This window comes from Bos taurus, chromosome 8 (genome assembly GCF_002263795.3).
Source record: "Bos taurus isolate L1 Dominette 01449 registration number 42190680 breed Hereford chromosome 8, ARS-UCD2.0, whole genome shotgun sequence".
Classification (NCBI taxonomy): Eukaryota; Metazoa; Chordata; class Mammalia; order Artiodactyla; family Bovidae; genus Bos; species Bos taurus.
The window spans coordinates 29,682,683-29,710,601 of NC_037335.1; the positions used below are offsets into that span (position 1 = coordinate 29,682,683).

Below are 27,919 nucleotides of genomic sequence, written 5' to 3' on the forward strand. Positions count from 1 at the left end.
TTTGTGTTCCCTGAGTCACACAGCAAGTTCCCATTGGCTATCTCTTTTACATATGGTAGTGTATGTTTCCTGGAGAAGGAATGGCAACCCACTCCAGTGTTCTTGCCTGGAGAATCCCAGGGACGGGGGAGCTTGGTGGGCTGCTGTCTGTGGGGTTGCACAGAGTCGGACAGGACTGAAGCGACTTAGCAGCAGCAGCAGCAGCAGTGTGTGTTTCCGTGTTACTCTCTCCATATCTCCCGCCCTCTCCTCCCCTCACAGCCCTCCCGATAAGTCTGTTCTCAATGTCTGTGTCTCCTTTGGTGCTCTGCAAATAGCTTCATCAAAAACCTGGATCTGAGGTCTCTCAACTCCTCTTGCTATAAAATAATCTCCAGTAGGAATGGTGTGAAAGGCAGAAAGACTTCGTACTTGGGGAAGAGGGTATGGTTAAGGGCACCAAGACATCTACAAAACAGATGTATTTCCATCTCAGCAGGAGGCAGCCATGTTTCTCTAAGTGTTGATTAAACTCTTTCCCCATGGTGGTTCCCTTGTTTGACTCATTCATGTTGTTCTCATTTACCTCCTTTTGCTTTTGGGAATTTGCCAGCATGGAACTTGTTTCAACGTCTACACTGATTAGATACAAGCTTATGCTAAGCTGAAAGCCAGTACGTTTGGCTGGGGAACTTGTGGGGCTCATTAACCCAAAACAGGGTTTGGGATTGAAAATGCAAATAGACCCAGAAAGATTACAATGAATGTATAAACACCAGACACAGAATAGACCGTCCTTCTCAGGCAGGGATACTTCACTTAACTTTTGAGGGCTGACATTAAAGAGAGCCCTCAGATTCCTCCAGGTAGAATCTCTCTAAAGGAGACTGAAAAATTGGATCTGATGTGATTCTTTCTATGAGCTTCTGACAAGATCTAGAAATAACATGGTGCAATTGAGAGGGCTCAAGCTTAGGAGTTGAGAAGAATTAGATTCAAATCCTGGGCAAGGTAATGAATTACCTTGTGATGCTGGGCAAGGTATATTGAAAATCTCTCTCATTTTTCTAACAAAATACGGATAATAATTTCTATACCTCAGGCTACTGGGAAGATGAAATTAAGACACCATATCTAAAGAACCAAAACGGTGTGACATATAAAATACACACCAAAGAAATGATTTTCCTTCATCTTTTGTTGTCTTTCCATTTTAGAAAGCGTCTTTTTTTCTTCTTTGCATTCTTCTTTCCTTCCTTCACTCCCTCCCTCCCACTCTTTCTTTCTTTCTCTTTCCCCGCAATCCGTGGTTTCTATATTCTCAGGATTGTGAAACCACCTTGAGCGCTACCTAAGTCCAGAATCTTTTCTTTTGACTTATTGACCATGAGTTTTCTTTGTTTTGCCATAGTGTTTATAAAGAGTGATAGGAGAACCTCATTTACTAACAAAACTTCACATTTGAAATCCAATTTATGCTAAAAACTGTATTCATATCTATGATTTCATGTGGTCTTTAGCTGGAAGGTACATGAAGCATCACAGAGCCCATTTTACAGATGAAGAAAAAGTGAGACACTTAGAGGTGACCTAAGGACAAAGCATCACTGAGGGACAACATCTGAAGCAGGTATCAGATGTCCTGTTTCTATTCCAAAATAGTACTCAGCGGTAATGCTTCACCCGAGACTTTACCAACATGTACAAAGCACTGTCCCATGAGTGAAGCAGCGTACAGCTCCCAGGGGTAAGTCTCAGCAGGATGTGTAGCCTGTCGGAAGGAATGTGGCCAAAGGCTCAGCATCCTGATGCCTATAGATTTGCTGTCACTTCCATGGCTCTTTCTCACTTGTGGCTTCATTTCTGAAATTTGCTAGAATGGGTTTCATTACCTTATGGCGTTTTCCATAAAAAGGAGGAGAAAAGGACAGTTTCACCGCTACTCGCTGAAGCACTGGCCCGCAAGTCTTGAGCTTCTTATAATCATGCTATGGGGTGCTTGTTTGCCCCTTTCTTCCAAAATTTACTGTCAGTGTCTCCAAGATTAGCAACCCACTCAAACTAAACCACACCTAGGTTTTCTTTTCTTTCATTAGACAGGGATTTTTTGGATCCCTATTCAGTTTTATTTCTTATAATTTTTTCACCTATTATGTAGATTGACAGTGGGTCCAGGGTGTCAGTATTCAGGAATCATTCCTGGTCTAAAAACTAACCACTTAGCATCTTCAAGGATGATGTAATATGCCAGCAACTGGTTCAAATTATTATAAAAGACTTTTAAAACACCCCTTATCTACATGCACCCTGTTGGTAGGAATAAATACACATGCTACTTTCTGAACAGTTTGAGAGAGTCTATCAAAATTTTAAACATGCTTATCTCATAACCTATAATTCCATTTCTAGGGCTTTTCTAGGACTCTTCTACAGCAGTCCACTCATAGAGTTGTGAAAGTCTCACATACAAGAATGTTCATTGCCTCATTAAGATAGTGAAAAGTTGAAGGGAAACCCAAATATGTGTTAATAGAGTTTAGTCACTCAGTCATGTCCGACTCCTTGTGACCCCATGGACTGTAGCACACCAGGCTTCCCTGTCCATCACCAACTCCCGGAGCCTACTCAAGCTCATGCCCATTGAGTTGGTGATGCCATCCAACCATCTCATCCTCTGTCATCCCCTTCTCCTCCTGCCTTCAATCTTTCCCAGCATCAGGGTCTTTTCCAATGAGTCAGTTCTCATCAGGCAGCCAAAGTATTGGAGTTTCAGCTTCAACATCAGTCCTTCCAATGAATATTCAGGACTAATTTCCTTTAGGATTGATGGGTTTGATCTCCTTGCAGTCCAAGGGACTCTCAAGAGTCTTCTCCATCACCACAGTTCAAAAGCACCAATTCCTCAGTGCTCCCTTCTTTATGGTCCAATTCTTACATCCATACATGACTACTGGAAAGACCATAGCTTTAACTAGATGGATCTTAGTTATATACTATACACAAATTGACTTAAATGACATGATATGCTATCCATGATACTTTTTTTCTCTCTCATGCTGATGACAGAACAATTTATATCACATAATTCCACTTTGTAAAACATAACAATGCCAAAATGCTATCAAGTTATATGAGTTATTTATATATTTTGGATATTGGTCCCTTATCAGATATATGACTTGCAAATATTTTCTCCCATTCAGTAGGCTACCTTTTCATTCTCTTTTCTTTGCTGTGCAGCAGCTTTTTAGTTTGAAGCAGTCACAATTATTTGTTTTTGCTTTTGTTACTTCTGCTTTTGGTGTCAAATTTAAAAAATTATCAGCAAAACCTATGTCAAGGAGCTTATTGTCTATATATTCTTTGAAGAGTTTTATGGTTTCAGATCTTATGTTCAACACTTTAATCTATTTTGAGTTGGTTTGTGGTATAAGAGAGTGGTCCGGTTTCATCCTTTTGCATAAATTAATTGACCATATATATGTGTGGATTTATTTGTGGTCTCTCTATTCTGTTCCATTGATCTGTCTGTTTTTATGTCAATACCATAGTATTTTAATTACTATAGCTTTGTAATGTAGTTGGAAATCAATGACCCAATGCCTTTAGCTTTGTACTTCTTTCTCAGGACAACTTTGGCTATTTATGGTCTTTTGTGATTCTATATAAATTTTTGTTTATGTGGACCGTTTGCTCTATTTCTGTGAAAAAATACCGTTAGAATTTTGATAGAATTGCATTGATCTGTACATTGCTTTGGGTAGAATTAAACATGTTAACAAAATTAATTTTTCCAATCCATGAATGTGGAATGCCTTTCTAATTGTTAGTGTCTTTGTTAATTTCTTTTATTAATGTCTTATAGTTTACAGTATACAAGTCTTTCATTTCCTTGGTTAAATGTATTTATTGTTCCTTTTCACCAACTAAATTTGGGGGTGTTTTCCCAATAGATTTTCCTGGGTAAAAACCATTTATAAAAATTCCAGAAAATTACCTTATCCTTGTCATTTATTAATCAATCAGAACATATACAATCTTTTTCTTTTCACACTCTTAATATTTGGTTTAGAAAGTAGGGTCAGTAGTCTCATATTAGGCATATTGATTTTATTTTGTTTGAAATTTGCATTTAGCTTCCTATTGACTCATGTCTCCGACTCCTAATTGTACTGAAAAGTCAAGAAATGTGTTTTCTGAGTTTGGATTTATGATGCCATTTTACATCCTGATGGTCCTTATGGTTGAAGAAAAGGGGCGTGCTACTTCTATTATCTACACATGGAGATGGAAGAGCTGAGAAATTTGACCCTTTTGCTGAAGTAGAATGGGAGGAGGTCTTTGAAAGTCTCAGATTCACACTCTTTTGAGGCAACTTGGTAGTTTGGTTGGTAGATGTTTGAAACATATGCTCTTGTGAGGGACTTGGAAGAGACAAGAAGATGAGACGTGTCATTTGGGTGGAAGGGTGAAGAGAAGTACCAAAATCAGCAACAGCCATTTAAAAATTTTTATTTTGAGTATAACTGCTTTACAATTTTGTGTTGGTTCCTTCTGTACAACAGTGTGAATCAACAGTAAGTATACATATATACCCTCCCTCTTGAGTCTCTCTCCCCTACCCCCTACCCTACCCCTCTTGGATTGACTCCTCTACTGAACTGGAACACATCAAGGTTTTCTTCTCTACAACTTACTAAATGACAGAATCCAAAAGAATGCCTTTAATTATAGTCTTAAAATCTTGGCCATGTGTCAGATGAGCATTGATTTTCTACCACCATTAGGTCAAAAATTATATCCCTTAGTGACAGATGATGTATGTAATATTTATTACAAAACTGGATATTCCCAGGGATCCCAACTGAGACAGAGCCTTATCATTCAGTATTTCCCCAGTAGTGTTGAGTGGGGATTCTTTAACACTTGAGGCCTCTGAGAGCTGAGAAATGTTTATCCCACCACTTCCAGACTATGAAAATCCCCTGCTCTCGAGTGGTATGTAGGGTAAGGGAAAGACCAAGACCATGAGGTGCTGAATATTGGGTTCTCTTTTTAAAGCCTTAATATTAAGAAACTTACGGTTCCTGAAAGCTAGGGGAAAAAACCTGAAATAGTTTGAGAAGCATTGCTCTAGAATTATCTGGAGGAAAACTAGTTTTGGTTTAGTTGGTTGATTTAAATTAAATCTGTTGTTGTTGTTCAGTCCCTACGTTGTGTCCAACTCTTTGCAATGCCATGGACTGCAGCACACCTGGCTGCCCTGTCCTTCACCATATCCCGGAGCTTGCTCAAACTCATGTCCACTGAATCAGTGATGCCATCCAAGGATCTCATCCTCTCCCACCCCTCAATCTTTCCTCCTGCCCTCAATCTTTCCTAGCATCAGGATCTTTTCCAGAGTCAGCTGTTTGCATCAGGTAGCCAAGGTATTGGAGCTTCAGTTTCAGCATCAGTCCTTCCAATGAATATTCAGGGTTGACATCCTTTAGTATCAAATCTATTAGAGACCATAAATTGTAATGAAAATGAACTCTTAGACAATGGAATTTTAAGTCATATAAATATGAGATCCAAATTTTAATTATTGAGTTCAGAATACATAAAAGTCACTTTGTAAAATGGCCATGACATTTCTAAACCCTTTCTACTCTCAATTTCTGTACTTACCCCCAGTGAACCTGGGATAGAAAGCTTGTAGATGGACATTAGTCTATGGACTCCCACTTTGAGTAGCACCAGACTAGAGAGTACTGAGAATAAAAAATTTCACCGATGCTTTGGACCCCGTTTGAGACCGTTTCAGAACACACAACAACATGTGCATACTTAGAGCTCATGTACATGAACATATCGTCAAAAAGACACCTTGTTGGAAAGTAGTCTATCATGAAGGACACAAAAACTACTTCAAGATTTCAGTCAATTCAAAGATCCATAAGTAATCCATTGATGGAGGCAAATTGTTGATGATCCATCATCACTTTTTCAGTGTGAAAATTCCTGTTTCAGGAGCTGTGAGGACAGTCTGTAGGGCAGGAGAACTTACTGAGGGGAAAAAAATGTAACTTTTGGGTCTGGGTTGAAGGCAGAGAATAGGTTTGCAAATAACAAGGGGCAGGAGGTGGTGCTAGTGGTAAAGAATCCGGTCGCCAGTGCAGGAGATATAAGAGACACAGGTTCGATCCCTGGGTTGGGAAGATCCCCTGGAGAAGGATATATAGTAACCCACTTTAGTATTCTTGCCTGGAGAATACCCATGGGCAGAGGAGCCTGACAGGCTACAGCCCATGGGGTCATAACGAGTCAGACATGACTGAAGTGACTTAGCACGCAGTGGCAAGAAGACCTTGATGATGCGGTCTGACAAACACGGTGGATGAGTCACTTCAGGAACCTCGAGTAACAAAGCCTATTTTCCTAGAGGAGAGGCAGCTCAGACTGGACAGAACTATGGTGTGTATCAGGTCACTTTGAGACAGAAAATTACTATTTGGTTTGATCGAGTGGCAGACCAAACTTCCTGGATGAGTTCAAAGGCCCTCTGACAGGCAAAAGAGGGCAGAGAGTAGGTGTTCTCTACTTTTTAAGAAACAAAAGGTGGAACCAGAAAAGCATTAAATTCTACTTTCAAGCAGGTGGCACAGTGGTAAAGAATCTGCCCTGACAATGCAGGGGACACAGGAGATGTGGGTTTGATTCCTGGGTCGGGAAGATTCCCTGGAGGAGGAAATGGCAACCCACTCCAGCATTCTTGGCTGGAAAAGTCCATGGACCAAGAAAACTTGTGGGCAGCCTATCATCCGTGGGGTTGAAAAGAATCTGATAAGACTAAGCACTCTCTAGAGAGTTCAACCATAGACGAGAACCACTGTCTGAGGCACACAATGTCCAAAGATGAACAGATTTAGTGTTCTTCCTAAATAGTGGCTATCATTTTAGTAGCTTTACAGTCTTCTGCTAACTTGGTGATCAAAAAGAACTTCATCTTCATTTTCCCGGTGTCATTGACTACACATTTCTCTTCCTATGCTTGTCCCAAACCTTGGCAACACTTCCGGGGGACATTCCACATGTGGTTTACATTTTACTGTCCAACTTGTTTATAAATAAACCTGGCTACAGGACAGCAGTGATTAAAGACCAACCGACACCTGACCTCAGGGAGGAGGCCAGTCTACTTAGAGGCAGCTGAGCTTTCGTGCAGACTTCTCATCCTAATTGTGCTATGTCAGTGCCATGAGGAAGGAAGTTGGAGCTTTAGTCATCAAACCTGTTTAAGTGAAAGTGATTTTGAGTTTGTTGCTTCCTATGATTAGAGAAGTTTATATTTAATTTCCACAGTATTTTTTAATAGCAACCTTATGCTAATTCAACATATGCTTACCGGATAGATAATTGTCTCCAAGAATATCAATGCATATGGAATTTTTCATATAATTAATGCTTTAAACTAGGCATCAGCCTCAATTATCTAACCATTTCTGGTCCAAGATCAGATTTTAGGCATCATGCCTCTTTTCATTTCCACTTCTTTGTCATCTTGAAGGTGGAAAGACACTTAGAGTTCATCTACCCCATTCCATTCTCTTCACAGATGAGGAAACTGAGGCCCATGGGGGATCAAATGAGTTACTAAAGGTCTTACAACAGCTTATGGAGAGAGTCTGGGTTCTATTCCCCGTTTGTTATCCCATGTTCTTTTGGACATTACCTCCTGGTTTTTACAGAAATCAGAGTTTGTAAAAGAAACTCTGAATATAATTGCTGTGGACATATGGTCTTGAATTTATGTTACAAGATGCTAATCGTTGCCTGCCTGCTTGCTCATAGCCTTCTAAATGAAATCACCCACCCCAAACCCTGCTGTCTTAGCAGCCAGATTTTGTACCTGTGACTCCTCTAACCCTGTTAATGCTCATCAGTCTGGGGACGACCATCCTGCCCGACAGAGTTCATCCATCGCAGGGGCTAGAGGTGAGGCAGGATGATCAGAGGGACATTCTCTCTTCAGGGCAATGAACCTGGGGAAGAGAGAAAGATTACCTTTTGGAAATGGGATCATGAATTTGAAGTCAGAATAAGTTGAAAGAGCACAACTGCAGCAAACAAAAACCATATGCAATTCAGAGTCAAGAGAGAGCAGGAACCCAAAGCAAGCAGAGAAGCCAGCAAGTAAAGAAAGGAGAAAACAGAGCCAACAGACAGAGCTGCACACAAATTCTGCAACGTGGACTACTGTAATGACAGTAACAGCTACCACCAGCACCATTCTGGGCACTGTGCTTAACATCTCACCTCCATGACCTCGCGTTAACCATCACAGCAACTCAGGAGGTGCATATTAGTGTTATCTCTATTTGCAGACATATACACTGGGGCACAGAGAGGTTAATGAACTTGCTGAGGGTCATGCCGTTCACTTCTCTGCTGTAGTACCTGCCCGTCTGTTGTATTCCATGTGGTAATCCCTGATAGAGTCCTTTCCAAAAAAAGCAATTGAAAGCATACTTATTTAACCATGACAAAAAATTAGAATGTTTGGAAAATATTTGACTTCAAATATTCAACCTATGACGAAGACTCAACTCCAAAAAGCATAATTCATTATGTATTTCCAGTCCTAATAGTCTTCATCTGTCAGTCTTTTACAGGCTAGAGTTGGAAACCTTACCAGGCAGAACCAAGGTGGGCAACCAGTAACACAGATGGGGGAGGCCTTCCTGAGGACTGTGGGCTGTAAATCAGGTTCTTTTACTCTCATACCTAAAGGGGAATAAAAAACAGGTATAAAAAGAGGAGGGGAAGTGGAAACAGAGTTAAACAAAGAGCCCACATATGCAGCTTCTAACAAATTAGCCTTAGGCACCTACTGAGTGATTTAGGAGCAGAAGTGTTAAACAAAGAAACCAGTGAAATGCACAAGAATGTCAGATGAAACTTGGAATTGAGGAGTCATTGTAGAGTGTGACCTTGGGCAAAGGTAACCTCACTGACTCAGTTCGTAAAGCATATCAGTGAGAAGCTGGGAACCTTAAGAGGCCCCCAACCAAAGTGGTGGTCCTGAGGAAACAGCCCTCTCAAGAGTTTTGAAATACAGCAAACTGGAAGGGCTACAGAATTTAAATACCTGGGATTTGGGCAGTTAGTCAAGGTCAGAAGTAAAGAGAATAACATCAATAAATGAATATCTATCAATCACTAATCATGTTCCCTGAACTTTTCTCATTCTGAGTATTAGAATATAATTTGAGCTTTTTATCAGTCAATCAATCTATTGATCAATAAACTGGTAAAAACATAAGCCCCAACCTGATCCCACCAAATCCACACTTCCAGGAGAGCCCTGGAAATCTTTCCATCCACAAGTGCCTGGGGGATTCTGGTCATCAGAGAAGTCTATGGAGCACCACACCAATGATGACTGTCCTGTGTCATCTTCATGCTGATGCTTTCAGGCTGACAGTGTGCTGCTCTATCTCTTTGCCAGATGAGGAGACTGAGCCCTAGAAATCCGCTGAAGCTATGCAGTTGGAAGGCGACAAGTCCAGATGACTCAAGAGGCCCTCATTTAAACTGAAACCTTGTACCCTTTGGCTGAGAGTGTGTGATTGGTCAAAACCGTGTGTGTGCCCACTGGGTAGGAAGGCTCAAGGTGGGCCCTCTAATAGGAGGGCTAGGAGTCAACCCACTGCTAAAGGAGCTGAATTCAGTTAATTCAGCTGAACAAGGAGCTGCCAAATTCAATTTGCCCCTCTATTTCCCAGTGTTTGCATACCTGCCAACTTAGAAAAAACTGGACTCACAAAATAGTCTGGAATGGAAAAGAGACTGCCAAGGAAAGTAGACACAGGCCAGTGGGGATTCAACCTAGAATGAGCAGAACAAGAAGTGGAGATTGTCGTGTGTGTTTTCCTGTGTGAAACTAAGATCGGACAACTTAGTGCTTCATGGCGCACGTCCATCCTTCTGCGTTCGGGTGGGGTGTGATCAGAGTTATGGAGAGAGAGGAGGAAGGGCATGGGACAGAGGTTGAGAGGAGAGAAGCTACCAGTATCCCTGGAGTTATTATTGTTCCATTGGTAGCTCCTCCTTCACTTCTATCTTCAGAGAGTTTGAGGCTAGACTTGGTAACACCTCACACTTATTATAGGAGCTCCTCCCTGCCTATTTCATCATGGTGATTAGCAATAACATTCTTAAAATGAAAAAGGACCTGTGATTTTTTTGGGAAGAAAATAAAGGAGGAGGATTTGGTTCTATATCTTTCCAGCTGTGAAGTCTGGGGCAATTGACATGTTAGAGTCATCATTCTCTGGTCTGTGAGTGAGATCATATCTACCTCTTGAAGTTGTCTTGAAATTTAATGAAATATATATGCAAAAACCTAACATGTGCAATTTTCTCATGAATGTCAGCTCCTTCCTCATTTATACCCTATCTTCACTCTGACTTCTGTCCAGTCCTTGCCAGCATATTACTCAACTGGATTATGTCTCAAGTTCCAAATCCTTCCTGAGAGAAGCAGAGGTAAAGGAGCAAAGTGAGAGGCCCTATGGGCAGTGGCTCACACACTCAGAAACATACAACAAATTTAAAGTTCTCCGAACCAAATGGGAAACCCCTCTACTTCACCGGGGTCCAAGTCAGCAAAGAACCTCCATTCACAGATCAGTATGTATTTCTTGTGTCTATATTATGCTAGATGTTGGAAATGTTCACTGCCCCTGAATGCCTTAGACCATATCTTCTCATTTTCTTACTGGCAAAGATGTTTATTTTAATTAGCTTTTTCTTCTCTCCCATAAGGAGGTCAAATATAAGAATTTTATCTTCACTGTTTTCTTTTTTTTTTTTTTGCTCAGATGCTCAGTCGTGTTCAACTCTGCAACCCCATGGATTATAGCCCACCAGGCTCCTCTGTCCATGGGATTCTCTTGGCAAGAATACTGGAGTGGGTTGCCATTCCCCCCCTCAAAGGGGTCTCCCTGTCTCAGGGATCGAACCCTCATCTCTTATGTCTCCTGCATTGGCAGGTGGATTCTTAACCACTAGCACCACCTGGGAAGCCCTGCATTGGTTACCTTTTGCTGTAAGTTTAACAAGTCCTTCTTGAAATTGAAAGCTCCTTATTCATTCACTTACAGTCTTGCTAAATACTTGTTCTGCAACTGAGATCTGATAACTTAGTGCTTCATAGCACACATCCATCCTCTCTTGGTCAGTATGAGTGCATTGGCTAAGTTGGTTGGTTTTCTGCATTTGGCAATTGGTGTGTAAGTTGGTTTGTCCCTCTCTGAGATTAATTTCCATACAGAAGATCTGGGGAAACTATTGAATTCCTACTGCAAAGTTAACTAATTTTCCTTGGGCAAAGTGACATTTCCAGAGGATGACTGTCAGACTTGGCGTCCCACAGACCTGACTTGATTATCATTTCTACCATTTAATACCGACATTGTTATTTGATCTCACTAAGCTTCAGTTTCTTCATCTGTAAAATGAGAACAAGAATGCCTCCCATAAACATTTACTGTGAGGATTAAATCAAAGAGAAGTTACTTGGTATCCTGCAAGTGTTCCACAAACTCATATCTTTGTTTTTTTTTAACTGCTGTATCCCAAGAGACAAAAACAGTACCTGACCCATAGGAGGTGCCCAGTAGGTGTTTACTGAATGAATATTGAATCAGTGATACTCAGTGAATGAGTAAATATTATTGAATGAATAAGTAAGTATGAATGAATGAATATATGTTATACAAAGGAATGACTATTGGATAAATAAATAATAAATACCACATGAATAAACAGTTTAGAAAATTCTATTGTGCCAGAAGACAGACAAGCACCTCCAGACACTCAGGAAGGGTTGTTAATGGCACCAGTGGCCACAGGTCCTTTGGAAGCCCTGAGGCCAGTTCCATCCTCTCCTGTTGTTTCTCAGGCTGCTCTGTGCAGTGGTTTTCCCACTGAGTCACCCGCAAATATTAAAGGCCTCTTTATGCCGTGATGATGTGCTTGGATCCAAGTGTGAGACGGTGGCCTACTGTGCACAGGCTGTGTTGGAATGAAGACAGCTTGTCACCTTTTCTTCCATCGGGACAGCCCATGATGTCCTTGCTGACCCAGGGCTGGGGTGACCTTGCCAAGTAATGTACTCTATTGAAATTATCAAGAAAGCAGACACTACTTCCCCCAACCTCTTGAACCATTAGTGAGGATGGGCTTTTGCTGTTTGCCTGCCTCTTCTGCCTGACACCCCAGGGTCCTGCGGCTCCTTCCTACACATCAGAACATCAAATCCTTGGTTCCAGCTCCTGGGGTGGGGAGTCTATAACTCTGGAATTTAGCTTTCTGAGTTCACTAAAATTTGCTGAATTCCAGAGCCTTGGCTCCTTGAAAAGCAAGGTAGGGTTCAGCTTCCCAATTTCTTTCACTAGGGCTGAAAGAAAGCAAGGCCATCCTTCCTTGGGTGTTTCCAAGATCTGGGGCAAATTATACTGTGTCTCCTGTCACCTCGGCCCCAGTGACCCTGCCATAAAGCACATATCTTTATATGATTAAAATGAATATCAAATGCAGCCATGAAGGAGAATAAAGAGGGAGGGGACGTCTCAGAAGGGGCCATGGGTGCAAGCAAAGGAGGATGGGGGAGAAGAGAAAGCAAAGAAAGGAACCTCGCTGGCAGCCTGTGTCCGCCCCTGAGGGGAAGAGGAGGGAAAGTTCTGAAACAGAGTGTCTCAGTGTCTCAGATTTTGTGTTTGGGCAGGAAGCCCCTGCGTCCATCACATTTTCCCCCTGGCCTTATGATCTCCACTGCAAATGGAGCAGGGAGTGTGACGGGGCCCAGAAAATGGTGCTGGATAGAGCGTGGGCCAGCCCCACCATCTGCATGCTCCAGGGCAAGCGCCCACGATTCCTGTGTGTATTTTCCAGGCAGCCCAGCCCCTCCACATCCAACAGTCACTGGAAAATAAGAAAAGACATGTCCCCTGCTTTCGTCTTGCCCACACGCTACCACTTGGCAGTCCTTCAGGATTTTATGACAAATAGTAATGAATAATTAACAAATCATTTGAGCTGCTACCAAAGGCCTGAAGAGAATAGCAGCGCCTCAGCTCACACCACCCCAGACAGGCCTTGACAGTGTTTCCTCTTCTAATAAAACTTGCCTGAAATACTGGGGCTCTGATAACAGCTCGAGGCCACCAGGGGACCACTCCTCCCCTGCCAGGCTCTGTTTCTCCCCAGGCTGCTGGCAGGAGAGCGAGACAAATAGAGCTGGTGTCTCGACTTTCTCCCGGTTCTGCAACACTTTTCCATCAGAGACCAAAGTCTGGAGGAGACCCATGAGCTCCATCAGAGAAGTGCTTAAACCGGGGGCAGTGGGACAGCTTCATATGCCCCCACCCTGGGAGACATTTGGCGCTGTCAGGAGATACTTGAGTGTCATGCCTGGGAGAGCGTTGCTGATGATGCTGGCATTTAGTGGGTAGAGGCCAGGGATGCTGCTGCTAAGCATCCACCAGAAAGCATCATCTCACCCAGAACGTACACCTGCAGTAGAGAAACAGACTTATGTGTCCCCCTCCCCCCATTGTGGTTCAGTGTGCCTGGTGCCTGGAGTGAGCCCAGGACGGGAGAAACTTGGGCTCCCTCGAGTGGTGACTTACACTATGACAGGCAGGGAGAAAGGCACAAAAGCAGCAGGGGGTTTGGATAGCAAGAGAGAGAGAGAGCGAGCGAGCGTGTGTGTGCATTTTAAACAAGTCATTTTATCCATTGCAAAATATGCTTTGCTTGATGGTGACAGCAATTTTCATGAATCATTAATGAGCCATTTTCTTCTCGCCATGTTGTTAATATCTACGCCGAGGCCTTTGAGTTGACAGCAGATTTCCTTGTGATTAGTCAGTGTTTATTTTTTTGAAATATGTTCTTCACATTTAGAGGAGCACTTGAGTGTGAATTCATGGGCTTTCTTCTTGTTTGTTTTCTTCCCTAAATGAAATCTCTAAGACCTTCCCTCCTGTTTCCTAGTCCTTCTTTTGGAAAAAGGATATTAGAAGCAGCAAGAATGGGCAGTTTGTGGATAATACTTCCACTTATAGTTTTGAAGGGGTGAGGGTAGAGGGTAGAAGGCAATTGAAGATTCCAGTTCTGACCACATGAACTCTAAGAAGCGCAAACCTTGCAGTCCTCTCCAGCGTAGCTGCAGTGAAGAGTTTGTAAAACATGTCTTATCTGTGATGGATTGGTTCCCCAGCCAAGTGATATTGTTTTTGTTTTTGCCTTTAGCTGCTCTTTTGTATTTAATATAATTGTCTATTGGATAGGGGGTGAAGAAAAGGGAACAAGCAATATTTTTGATGGATTATTGAACATCTCACTGACCTTTCTCATTTATCTAGTAACCTGTCCTCAGGTCACTCTCATGCTCATAGTCACCATAATCATATTGGCTTGGCCAAAATGTTCATTCAGGCTTATCATCTGTAAGATGATACAGAAAAACCCAAATGAACTTTTTGGCCAACCCAATATTTATTGAGTAAATCCCACACGGCAGGTACTATGTCACATTCATTAACTCATCCAATCCTCATAACAGTCATATGAGTTAATGTTACTGCCTCTTACAGATGAGGAACTGGGAACATAAGAAGATGCATAAATTCACAAGATCACTGAGCCAGATAGTAAGCAATCAGGACAAGAATCAAGGTGTGGCAGAGCCCAAAGCAAGCTATCACTCCTGTTGAAATGTTCAGGGCTCTGGTCAATCAGAATAGCTCTCAGAGCTGGCCCGCAGGGTTTCCGCCAAGCTCTCAGCCCCTTGCATCCAGCCTCCCTGCGTGTGATCCTCTCTTCATAAGCCCTCTGTTTCTGAGATCATTTCCTGGCCGGGCCTTGGTTCTTTCTTAACTTCTGGTTGGCATGCTCCTTTTCCTCACCAGAAACGCCTTCCTTCTTCCTTCTAACATTTCAAATTTTGTTTTTGCTTCAAAGCCCAGTTCCCACTACCACCACCACCACGAAGACTTTCCTTATCTTTTCCATTTTGAGAATACACACTCTCTAGGTTTGGATGCAAGCCTGCCTGAATCTGAAATTCTGGCTCTGTCCACAGACTGCTTTGCCTTAGAGAGAAAAAATAACCTATCTCTGCCATTCACTAGTTGTACAATGCGAGCTCTTCTGTGCTTTCTTCCTTATCTGCAAAATAAACTGGGTAGACTAAATTAAAATACCCAATCCACTTCACAGGATTGTTGCAATACATAAATGAGATCATGCAAATGAAAACTCTCTGTAAGACTTTATTAGATTATCACCTATATGGTGTTGTTAGACTATCACCCTGATCTTTCTTTTTCCATTTTTATTACTTACATTTTATTTTCCCTCCCTAATCCCACCAATTTTGTTTGATTGTGTATGAAGTAGGTCATTAGTGACGAGCTGGAGAGAAAGTGGGTTGTTTTTTTCTTTCCTGTTTTCCAGGACTTCAGTTGCAGAAACGCAATATGTGATCGGCAGCATCAGATGTCACCATGGGTTGTATTTTTAGAAAAGAAGGGAATAAAACCAAATGACTTCAGTGATATAAACTATCAGAATGGCCCTGTAATCCCCCAAAATACACATCTTAGTAAAATGTGAGGAAAATCTGCTTAATTATGCCACTTACCACGGGAAACGGGTTTACAGATCTTCTTTTTTAACAGCATCACCATCCTGACTAGCTGAAGAGAGTGACTGTTTTTCTAGGGTATTTATTAAATGCAAAGGGGAATATTCCCATTGGGATTTTCCCTCGAATTGTATTGACTGATTCAGAAAGAGATAGGATCTTTAACATATTGAATCTCTCTGTCTAAGAACATGGTTTAGCTCTCTATTCAAATCTTATTTTATATCCTTTGGTGCTTATGCCCATAAAGACTTCTATATATTCTGTTAGATTCATTCCTAGGTAGTTGCAATTTTTCGTGCTATGGCCATAAGTTGTATTTTATATAAGTTATGATCACAAGTTTCGCATCCTTGTGTTTTGTAAAAAACTGCTCCACTGTCTGAACGTTAACTTTCTAATATTTGTGGCGCACATGCTCTCCACACTGGAACCACTGTGGTCAGCCTTGGCAACAAACGAACGCAGCGTGCTCTCTTTCCTTTGGGCAGCACTGCGTGATTTTTAATGACTATAGCTCAATGAAAAATTAATACCGCAAACGGATGGGCTCTGACTCTGTGCTTAAAGCCCCAGAACTTTCTATCAGGATGCTGGCCCCACAGATCTGGTGGACAAGAAAGTCTCATTTTCGGGGAGAGAGAATTCTCCCAGATGAAAATCCTTTTGAAAAGTCTAAAAACCGAGGGAAAGGATCCAATAGGCCTACACTTTTCTTACTGATTCTGCACATTTTGATAGAATCCAGTTGTGTGCCACAGAGTATACTGGACTGGGATGTAGAAATCAGTGATGTGTTTTGTATATCAACCTATAACACTGATTGCACATCGATATTTTTGAATAATGTAGTTTGCAAATAATTTAAAACCTATTTCTATTAAGATAATCAGATATTTTATGAACTAGAAGGCAAAATTGCAGGTAGGTATTTTTTGAGGTACCAGGGCACCTCAGGTGGCTCAGTGGTTAAGAATCCGCCTCCCACACATGTACACCTGTGGCTGATTCATATCGATGTATGGCAAAAACCACCACAATATTGTAAAGTAATTAGCCTCCAATTAAAATACATTGATTAATTTTTTATAAAAAGAATCCGCCTGCCAATGCAGGAGACACAGGTTCAATCCCTGGGTCAAGAAGATCGCCTGAGGAAGGAAATGGCAACCCAATGCAGTACTCCTGCCTGGGAAATCCCAAGAACAGAGGATCCTGAGGGGCTACAGTCCATGGTGTTGCAAAAGAGTCAGACACGACTTAGTGACGAAACAATAACAAATGTTTCCAAGTACCTGGGCACACTGCCCGGGTTTCTCAGAAGTCCTCAGCCAGTCCCCTCTACTTTTGGTGCTCTGTGGGGCAAATGCCTGGATTTCTTGGGAGGAAGTGTCAGCAAGAATGTACATGCATGACATCCAAGCCCAGTACTCTCTCTGCTTTGCCATCCCTTGGTCGCTTATTGGACTCTTCTGAAAGATCCTTTGATGCTTTCTGTACACCTTTGTACCATTTGGTGCCAGTGGCCTTAGAGCACCTGCTTAAAACCTGATAGAATGACTGCCACAGCCAAAGTTTCCACAGCTAACTGAGAACAAAGTACAGAGCTAGATCACAGGGCACGGCCTTCAGCATCTGTGTGTCGTGTCAGTACCTTAGATCAGGGTGAACTGACTGATAGCATGTGGCTGCTGCTGCTGCTGCTGCTAAGTTGCTTCAGTCGTGTCCAACTCTGTGCGACCCCATAGATGGCAACCCACCAGGCTCCCCCGTCCCTGGGATTCTCCAGGCAAGAACACTGGAGTGGGTTGCCATTTCCTTCTCCAATGCATGAAAGTGAAAAGTGAAAGTGAAGTCACTCAGTCATGTCCGACTCTTCGCGACCCCCTGGACTGCAGCCCACCAGGCTCCTCTGTCCATGGGATTTTCCAGGCAAGGGTACTGGAGTGGGGTACCATTGCCTTCTCCGGATAGCATGTGGAAGGGAGCACAAACATTATTGCCTGTTTTTTCTATGGAGAAAGAAAGACCGTTGAACCAGAAGGACTCCTGCTTGCTACTGATCTGTAAGATTAGGCCTGGTAGAGAATATCCGCTATGGTGGAATTTGACAAAGTCGATTCATTGACTCTGGCACATCTGTGGCCAAGTCCTTTCTACTTGTCTTTGGGTGATTTTTCCCCATCACCTGTGTTACTCCATCCCCGTTGCCACCTCATGGTTGGATTCCTTCAACAGACTGGTTTATCCATAGTCTTACTCAAGAAACATTTAGCACGAGTAAGCTCTGCTGATTTCTAGAGCAAGCATAGGGGTCCCTCAAAGCACTCACAATCTACTGAAGGAGACAAATGTATCAGCTACCAATATTAGTGATCTCCCTACCCTGACCTGCAATTTCAGTTACCCCTGGTCAATCTGCAGTTCAAAAATATGAAACGGAAAATTCTGAAAATAAACAATTCATGTTTTAAATTGCATACTTCTCTGAGTGATGAAATCTTGCATCCTCCTGCACTGTCTGCCCAGGTGGTGAATTATCCTTTCGTCCAGCTTATTCCTGCTGTATATCCCCCCCACTCATCAGTATAGGAAAAAACAGTCTGTGTGGGTTTTGTACTAGACTCAGTTTCAGGCATCCACTAGGGTCTTGGAACAATACACCATGGGTAAAGGGGGACTCCTATAATGGGATGAAGACCAAGCATAGTGAACCATGTGGGGTGTTAAGAGACTTTTGAGAAGACTGGACTTAGCTAGTTTAGGGGGTCGGGGACACTTGACATTTAATTACTGAAAAACAAGGTATGGGGGAGAGTGAGGCCTTTCTCAGGCATGAAAAAGGGAAAGTGGCAGAAGAGCACGTTAACAGCTGAGATATGTGCTGTGGTCTAGTGTGGAGTTTGGTTCCTAAAGACAAGAGCAAATTCAGAATAAAAGTAGAGAGGAGAGTGAGAAATGCAGCTGGAGTAGTGAGAGCACAGTCCAGAACAACAGAGAGCCTGATTGTTGTACTGAGGAATTCGGATGTTGTTATGCTCAGGTCAGTGGGGAGCCATGGGAGGACTTTTAAGCAAGGGAATGATATGATCAAATTTATGTTTTAGACAGTTCACTCTAACTACAATGTGGGAAATGAATTATCTACACACTCATTTACTTAAAATGTAATTATTATAATTGCATATTTGATCCACACATAGAATATTATGGTTATTTGTTATGTTGGGCTTGGGTTTTCTGATTGGTTTTGTTTTGCTTTTCACAAGTCAGATATTAATTCATCTACAGTAGAAACAGCTCTTTCATAAGAGGTTGGCATCAGTTTTAACTGATCAATCAATTTTCACTTAATTCTGTGAAAGATAATATGTGAAAATAGTTCAAAATTCAAAAAGTGCAGAAGACAGACAAGAAAAGTGTAACTTCCTCCTGTTCCTGGCTATCCGTTTCCCCTTCCCACAGTAAGAATGCTATTAGTATCTTGTATAGTCTTATCTAGAAATTTTATATTTATGAAAACTATATGTGTTCAGGTGTTCTTTATAAGATATATGTGTTTATATATTGTTATATAACCTTTTCAAAATGAATGGTAGTGCTCAATGCTACCATTTGTAGCATTTGCTTTCCTTCATCATGTAACAGGCCTTGGATTTGATTTTAGGTCAGGATTTAGTTTTCTCATGGCTTGTTGTGACTGCATAGTGTTGGGTCATGAACCTGTGCAGTAACTTATTTAGCCGTCTTCCTGTAATGGGCATTCAGGCTGTTTCCAATCCTTTGCTTTTGTAGAAGTGCTGCAGTTAGTGATGTCGCCATTGTCATTTCACACATGCGCAGGTGCAACGCTAGTGTAATTTCCCAAAAAATGGAATGACTGGGTCAGATGCTGAAGTATACAAAGTAATTTTGACTGCTGAAGTCAAATTTCTCTCCACAGGAATTTATATCAATTTAGACTCCACTAGAAAGGTTTGAGTTTGCCAATACATTGTGTTATAAAACTCTTAGATCTCTGGAATCTGATAAGGTAAAAAAAAATGCTATCCTACTTTAATTTTGATTTGCATTTGCATATAATGAGTAGGCTGAGCCTCTTCTTATGTGACTAAGAGCCACCTGATCTTTTTGTCCTTTGACGTATCTATTCATATCCCGTTCTCATTTTACCAGTGGATTATTGGCCTTTTGCATACTCATAAAAGTTCTTTATCTGAAGATAATTTACTCCCATATTCATGATAAGAATTGAAAATATGGTTCCAAGTTCATCTTTAACGTTTCGACTTTGTTAATGGTGATTTTTGCCATGCAGAAAAAGTTTATTGTTAAGTAGTTGAATGTAGCCATCTATTGTTTTATAGGCCTTTGAATTTTGTGTAACAGTTCAAAAAGTCTTTCCCATCTCAAGATTCAAAAAAATATGTGGTTTTTTTTGAGTACCACCACGACTTCAGTTTTTGTGAAGTAAAAAATAGGAAATGAATGTTTGACTATTTGTACCTTCAAGAGATGGTCATATGGTTCAATCTAGTGTGTTCAGTTCTTTGAACCGTGTGGAATTTATTCTGGTGCAAGATGTGAGATCAAGTTCAACTTAATTTTTTTTTTTTTTTGCGGATGCCATGTAACTAGTTAAATCATCTTTTCCCACTGATTTTTTTAAAAATGTATTTATTTTTTTAAATTATTTATTTTAATTAGAAGATAATTGTTTTACAATATTGTGTTGGTTTCTGCCATATTCCTATTGATTTTTTTTAACTCCATCTCTTGTATACTAATTTTACAATTGAAGTTATACATGTTTCTAATACTAAAACTCGCATGGAGCTGCCTGCTCAAATTGCTCTTTTAATTATGTAGATTTTATATGTTTTAATATTCCTTATTATTCTTTTTCAGAATTTTCCTGTCATGTATTTCTCCATGTGAATTTAGAATTTTCTACTCTAGTTCCTTAAAAAAAAAAACTTAATCTTGTTTGTATTTTTATTAAGATGACTTTGCATTTATAAGTTGAGAGTGAATTGCCACTTTTATGATGTTAACGTTTTTTGAACTAGCTTCTTAAGGGTTTCCAGTCTCTTAGTCCTGTAATCCAGGCCATCTGCACTCTGCCACCTGACTAATCTGCCTCAAGCACCATCTTCATTAAATCCCATCCCTGAGTTTCTCTAATCCAGCCCTTTTCTTGTTTTCATGCATTTTCCCTTCAGAAATCTACCATGTCCTCTTCTCACCCCTTCACTAACTAAAAGCCCTGATAAATCCACTTGTTCATCCAGTTCACATCTTCAAGTGAAATCTTTCTTGGCTACTGGTGACACTCCACTGTTCCCTCACCGGTTGGCACTCAATTATGCATGACTCTTTTTACACACATATATTTAACCCAAGTGGCTTAGGTTTCAAAGGCAGATAATTAAACACTGAATTACATTTACATTAAAGCTAAACCTCTGTGGTTGAAATAATATGTACACCCAGATTTTTATTACTTTAGACCTGCATATGCCTGAACTTCTTGTGTGTCTAGATCATATAATCTCTACCAATTCACTCAATCTGTCAACAAATATGTTCTGCATGCCCACCATGTGCCAGACATTCTGATAGTCACTGGATATTTGTATCACATTAAGCAAGTAAAGCAGCAATAACAGATACCCCCTGATCATGGTGGTTTATAATGAAAAAAGTTTATTTTTTTGCGTTTGTTACAGGTTCTTCCCCACTCAGCTGTGATTCTACTCCAAATTTTTATTTTAGGACTCAGGTTAAAGGAGCTGTCCTATTTGGGCTACATTGGTCTTGTGGTGGGCTTCCCTGATAGCTCAGTTTGTAAAGAATCCACCTGCAATGCAGGAGACCCTGGTTCTATTCCTGGGTCAGGAAGACACCCTGGAGAAGGGATAGGATACCTACTCCAGTATTCTTGGGCTTCCCTTGTGGCTCAGCTGGTAAAGAATCTGCCCACAATGCTGGAGACCTGGGTTCAATTCCTGGGTTGGTAAGATCCCGTGGAGAAGGGAAAGGCTACCCACTCCAGTATTCTGGCCTAGAGAATGGCAAAGGGAAAGAGCGATGGTGAAACTGTGAAAACTCTTAAAGCCTCTCCTTAGAAGTGGCACGTGTCAATTCTACTCATATTTTATTGGCCAAAACATGACATGTAACTAAGATTGAGATCAACAGGACTGGAAATAGACTATTCTGGGAGGAAGGTGCTCTTTAGTGAAAGACATTTAATATTCTTAATGGGTAGTAAAATGTACTGCACTTCACTAAAAATAGTGGAAGAGATAGGAATAGTACTAATCTCAGAGAGCTTATAAAGCTTATTTCTTACAGCAAGAAATTTGGACTTTAACCAAATAGTAATATCATTGTGACAAATGCTCCAAAAGAGGAGAGGATATCAAAATGCATTAGCCAACATAGTCTGGGTGGTTTAAAAGACCCCCTTCCTACTATCGCCAAGGGATATTTCAGAGTTAATATAAGTTAATAGGCAGGAGAAAAGGTTGCCTCCTGGTCAAATGCTTCGAATAACTTAAAGTCATTCAAGACTCTTGAACATACTAATTTGACCAGTTCAGTTCAGTTCAGTTCAGTCGCTCAGTCATGTCTGACTCTTTGCGACCCCATGAATCGCAGCACGCCAGGCCTCCCTGTCCATCACCAACTCCCGGAGTTCACTCAAACTCATGTCCATTGAGTCGGTGATGCCATCCAGCCATCTCATCCTCTGTCGTCCCTTTCTCCTCCTGCCCCCAATCCCTCCCAGCATCAGAGTCTTTTCCAGTGAGTCAACTCTTCTCATGAGGTGGCCAAAGTACTGGAGTTTCAGCTTTAGCATCATTCCTTCCAACGAAATCCCAGGGCTGATCTCCTTCAGAATGGACTGGTTGGATCTCCTTGCAGTCCAGGGGACTCTCAAGAGTCTTCTCCAACACCACAGTTCAAAACCAAGATAAACAAAATTCACATATTAATACTTGTACTTTGCAGAGATTTGTCATATCTAAATTCAATAAGATAATCTTCTCAAAGTCTCAGTATTCTGCAATTCCTTATTAAAATGTTTTCCCCATGTGACAAGTCAGATATAACTTTATTATTACATTATGTTGACATTTTCATTGGTTTTGAGGGACCCTCAGTGACAGCTTGTAATTAGACTGAGATGTACTGTTCCACACGTGGCTACCTGTATATTTACACAATATGTGCAATATATGTTGTACTTTCTTCAGTCTAAAAATGTAACGCCATTCACAAAAAAACTTAGTAATTATAGAGCAAGGGAATGGTTTAATCATTTGGAATGGGAATATACCCCATCTCTAACATGTAATTATTCAAACATTTCCGCTTTCAGAAGATGATATTACTCTCAATTATTTACTGAGAAATAAATGAGTAAACTAATAAAGACGCTGGAGTCTAAGTCTTGCTTTCCTGATGGATGCCTAAGAAGAGAGCCTTTGTAATTCCGTCTCCATACCATATGTCTCTGTTGACATTAAAGTGCTTAGTTCCAAATGAGTTGGCTTCATTCAAGCATCTTAATTCAAGAGTGGATGATTAGATCTTAAGCTAAAAACCTATTAGGATGTAAGCACTTGTGTTTTTGAAAGGTATTAAGGGAACATCATAGTATGGTTGGAGATAAATCCTCCCTATCTAGTAGTGGTGGGCAGGAACCTCATTTGATCTTCAAACATAACTGATTAGCTTCATGTCAAAGTTAAGCACAGAACAAGAAATCTGCCAAGTGTTCGCTATATATTACACAGCCTGGATGGTGTCTGCTTTTATCCCCTGCTAAGAGTAGCTTCAGAGATATTGTCTCTGAGCAGAGGTAGTCAGAGAGGACCAAGTAGCTTTTCATGCAAAAAACACCCTGAACAAGATCTGGAGGTCAGAGTGGGAACCCACTTTAATGAGACTTCTAAAGTCATTGCCACACTGTAGTGGGGTTCTGCACCCATGAGGTTTCCTAACAAGCGCCATGGTACAGAGCAGTCAGTGTGAGTAGAAAAGGACAAATCAAATGGCAAACACTTTCAATCCCTTTGAGAAAGCACATACAGATCTAAAGAAAACCCAGTGCTCTGATTGTTCCTGCTCTTACTTAACCACACGTATGGTCCAAGTGGGATTCTCCCCCTCTTCCTATTAATTTGTTTTAGTGCTGACGTAATCCTGTCATCAGCAGGGCACAGTGATCTTTGTATTGGGAAAGGCAAAATCATTTGATAACCATCTGCCTCATGTTTTGGCAGAAATTTGTTTAGCTTATAGAGCTACTACCAAGTTAGGTCTCCTCATCAGGAATAGACATTTCAAAAAGAGAATAGGGCAGAATAGACTGTAAAGACACAGGACTGAGAGTTCCTTATTAGGTCCTGCAGGTGACCTATAGGGCTTCCCTGGTGGCTCAGCAGTGAAGAATCTGCCTGCAATGCAGGAGACCTGAGTTCTATCCCTGGGTCAGGAAGATACCCCTGGAGAAGGAAATGGCAACCCACTCCAGTATTCTTGCCTGGGAAATCTCATGGACAGAGGATCCTGGCGGGCTACAGTCCACGGGGTCATAAAAGTTGAACACGACTGAGCAACTAACCTACCACCACCAGGGGACCTGTAAGGCTCCTAACTTTATCACTCCAGGAGAAAGGCGAGATGAATTTATCATCACCTACTGAAGTGACTTAGCAGCAGCAGCAACTTACTTTAACATCATCTAATTTCCTCCTTCCTTCTTTTCCTTCCTCTCTCCTTCCTTTCCTCCTAGCCTTCTCTTTTTCTTTCTTTTTGTAATTTTTTAATGTAAAAATACTACAGAGGCAACAAACTAGTAAAAGTGAGCTTTGATTAAAATTGCTTGGGGAACTTTAGGAGCTCGTGTCTTTAACTACTTAAACCCTCAGTTTTCCCCTCTTGGTTCACATCAGCTGTTGACAGATCTTTTATTGCTCATTAGAAGCACAGATAACCATGAAGGAATAAGAAAGAAATGCTTTCTAAGAACAGTAATGTAAATTGCTACAGAAAAAATGTCAGATTTATATGTCCAAGTACTAATTGACTTAAACATGAAAAATTGGAGCAGACCTCCCAGATTAATTTGTATTGATAATACCTCTTAACTGCATCCTCTCCCATCCTCAAGGAGCTTTGAGTCCCATAAAGATATTATCTGGCCCAGACATGCAAATTAAAATAGGAACATAAGTTCAGAACTTGAAAGAAATAAGGCCATGCCTGAAAAAACTATGTTTTGTGAAAATTCAAATTAAAACACTGAGAACTGAAACTATGGTGGGACTGAGGGTGGGCAATAGAAGATGCCTTATAAGAAAAATATCCCCACTAGGATGAGTTTTCATGCTCAAACTTAAATGGAAGATGAAAGAAATCTTGAGTCACTAGAAGTTAATTAAATTATACCAACAAATTCTAAAATATTAAAGTTATAAGGCAATTGGGTGTTTGGACATTAACAAACTTACTTTAGACCTGAAATCCTGAAATGGCATTGTATTTTTGGGGGTTCTTTTTTCTTTTTTTTCTTTTTGATAGAGAGTTAGATAGATAGATGAAAAGAAAGTGAAAGGGTTAGTTGCTCAGTCATGTCCGACTCTTTGCGATCCCATAGATGGTAGCCCACCAGGCTCCTCTGTCCATGGAATTCTCCAGGCAAGAATACAGGGGTGAGTCGCCATTTCCTTCTCCAGGAGAGTATTGTGGTTTTTTGTTTTTTTTTTTAATATTTATCTTTCAGAGATACATACTGGAGAAATCCTAATATTTTATAGGTACATAGTAAAATATTCATAAAAATATGTTTCAGCTTTGATTTACTTCACAGTAATATAGAGAGGAGAAGTGTATGGGAATATAAATAAAACATGATTGGCCAAGGGTTGATCAACATTGAAGCTGGATGATAAACACATTAAATGTTTAGGATACTATTCTGCTATTTTATCTTAAAAATGTTTCATAATAACATTTTAAAAGAAAGAATGTTATAAAGTGTATCAGGTACACAAAGATGTAATAAAGTATTATCTGGTAAACACTGTCCAGCTGAAGAATTAAAACATAGAAAAGTAGTTGAAAAAATTATAAATCAACTCTTTTACTTCAATTATCTGGATGTATTTGTGGTGTCTCATTGGAAGGGTATTAGCTAGTGTTGACTCATTAGAAATTGGTAAGACTTCAGATGATTACTCCAGCTAGATAGAGTAGATCTGATTGGCCTTAAGGCAATGAGGTACCTGCCCTGGAGCTAACTCAGGCCTGAGAATCCAAAACCCCTGGATCAAAATCCCTGCTCTAACTATAGTTGTGTGAACTTCCATCAGGTTCCAAACTTTCTGACTCCCATTTCCTCATATATAAAAATTATGTTTAGTAATACTAACCTTGAAGGATTACAGTCAATGTCTATAAGTCACATAGTTGGCACTGGCCAAATAGTAGCTATTATATTTGATGTTTTGAAAGAAGACATTTGGACATTTCTCAACTGAAATATATGAGCATCCCTGAATAAGCAGTAAATAAATAATTTATGCCTAGCTGATAAAAAAAAGTCCAGTTTGCTACTAATCAAAGGAAAAGAGATTATCACTTTGAAAAAGTTTTAGTAGCACCCAGGAGCAGGGAGGCCAAAGTTAGGTTATTTATGAGTCTGGGGACTCTGAGTTAAGGTAGATTTTTCAATGCAGTATAAGGGAGCACTTAATATGAATTGGGCAACATTTATTATGTTATGCTTCAATATGGGTATACACAGATTTGGGAAGATTTCAAAAGGAGTCTTAAGGAGTAAATCATCTTTTGAAGATATTTATTGCCTGAGATAGAGAGGAAAATGGCAACCCACTCCAGTATTCTTGCCTGGGAAATCCCATCCGTGGCAGGCTGCAGACCATGGGGTTGCAAAGTGTCAGACATGACTGACAGCAACAAATTGCCCTGAGAAAGGGGTGATGAATGGAGAAAGAATAAATGGATTTGAGGGAAGTTCTTGAAGTGAACAACAACATTACCTGCTACTTCAGCTTTCTGGGCCAGAGTTTCCTAAAAAAGTAAAGTTAGATTAAGGCTGTCCAATAGTAACTTGTGTTAATGTAAACGGTAGACTGAATAGGTATAGGTGATCTTTGCTCTTGGTTATGTATATAGAGGCTCTAAGAAATATTTTTTGTCATTTGCAGTTTTATTTTTGGGGCCCTAACAGATGCAGGGATTATATGATGTAATAATGCATTAAAAAATAATAACTTCCTTTATGCTCATACTTGCAACTCATACATTTTCTATTGCTTTTTGTCCCTCATTTGAATGTTTCTGATTGTCCTTAAAATACTCTTGTAGCTTAATGCCAGTGGTCCTTAACCCTGCCTGCACATTAGGATCATCTGGGGATATTTTGAAAGTCCCAAAGCCCAGGTCCATCTCAGGCCAATTAAATCAGAATATCTGGGGTGCAGTCTGGGCGTTAGTAAACCTAAACTCCCCCAGTGATTCCAATGAACATCTAAGGTTGAGAAAGAATGCTTGCCACCTAGCTGGAGAAATAAAACCTTGGCCGGGGAATTATAAGACTCTTACTAGACCCTGACACTGACTACAGACCAATGAAGGTTGGAGCATCACTCTGATGCCCTTGGTTGCGGTGGTGGTTTAGTCACTAAGTTGTGTCCGACTCTTGTGAGCCCATGGACTGTAGCCTGCCAGGCTCCTCTGTCCATGGGGTTCTCCAGGCAAGAATATTGGAGTGGGTTGTCATTTCCTTCTCCAGGGGATCTTCCCAACCCAGGAATCAAATCCAGGTCCCTTGCATTGCAGGCAGAGTCTGAGCTTTCTTTCACTTTCACTATCTTTGACTTTCACTTCACTTTCTTTGACTTTGACTTTCACTTTCTGAGCTACAAGGGAATCGCTCTCATGCTCTTAGACTTTAGTATAAATATTAATAATGACAGAGGTGCTGTGGACATACATTCTGCCTTTTAAAATATGACTTCAAATTGCATCAAATTTCTCAGGGACTTAAAGTTCATGGCAATCTTCCTCTTTGAGTATCCATTCCACCAACTTCCTTTTCTTTACTGTGTTATCATAGTGGCCTTCCTATATTCTACTCTGCTGCTGCTGCTGCTGCTGCTGCTGCTGCTGCTGCTAAGTCGCTTCAGTCATGTCCGAATCTGTGCA

The 27,919-nt window shown here is 40.8% G+C and overlaps 1 protein-coding gene and 1 long non-coding RNA gene across 2 annotated transcripts in view; both read right to left on the reverse strand.

Annotated features, from left to right (window-relative positions):
• Nucleotides 1–4,213: 4,213 nt before the first annotated feature.
• LOC107132688 (uncharacterized) lies at nt 4,214–8,942 on the reverse strand. Its single transcript, XR_001500805.3, has 4 exons — nt 8,654–8,942; nt 8,278–8,461; nt 7,871–8,003; nt 4,214–5,479 (listed from the first exon to the last, which is right to left on the reverse strand). It is a non-coding gene; the product is annotated as an uncharacterized lncRNA (long non-coding RNA).
• Nucleotides 8,943–21,362: 12,420 nt separating this feature from the next.
• The window catches only part of LOC101903205 (alpha-2-macroglobulin receptor-associated protein), a 148,554-nt gene continuing 141,997 nt past the window's right edge, over nt 21,363–27,919 (reverse strand). Inside the window, exon 7 of the transcript XR_009495537.1 lies at nt 21,363–22,626. The gene's annotated coding sequence lies outside the window, so the exon portion shown is untranslated. The remainder of the gene's footprint in view (nt 22,627–27,919) is intronic.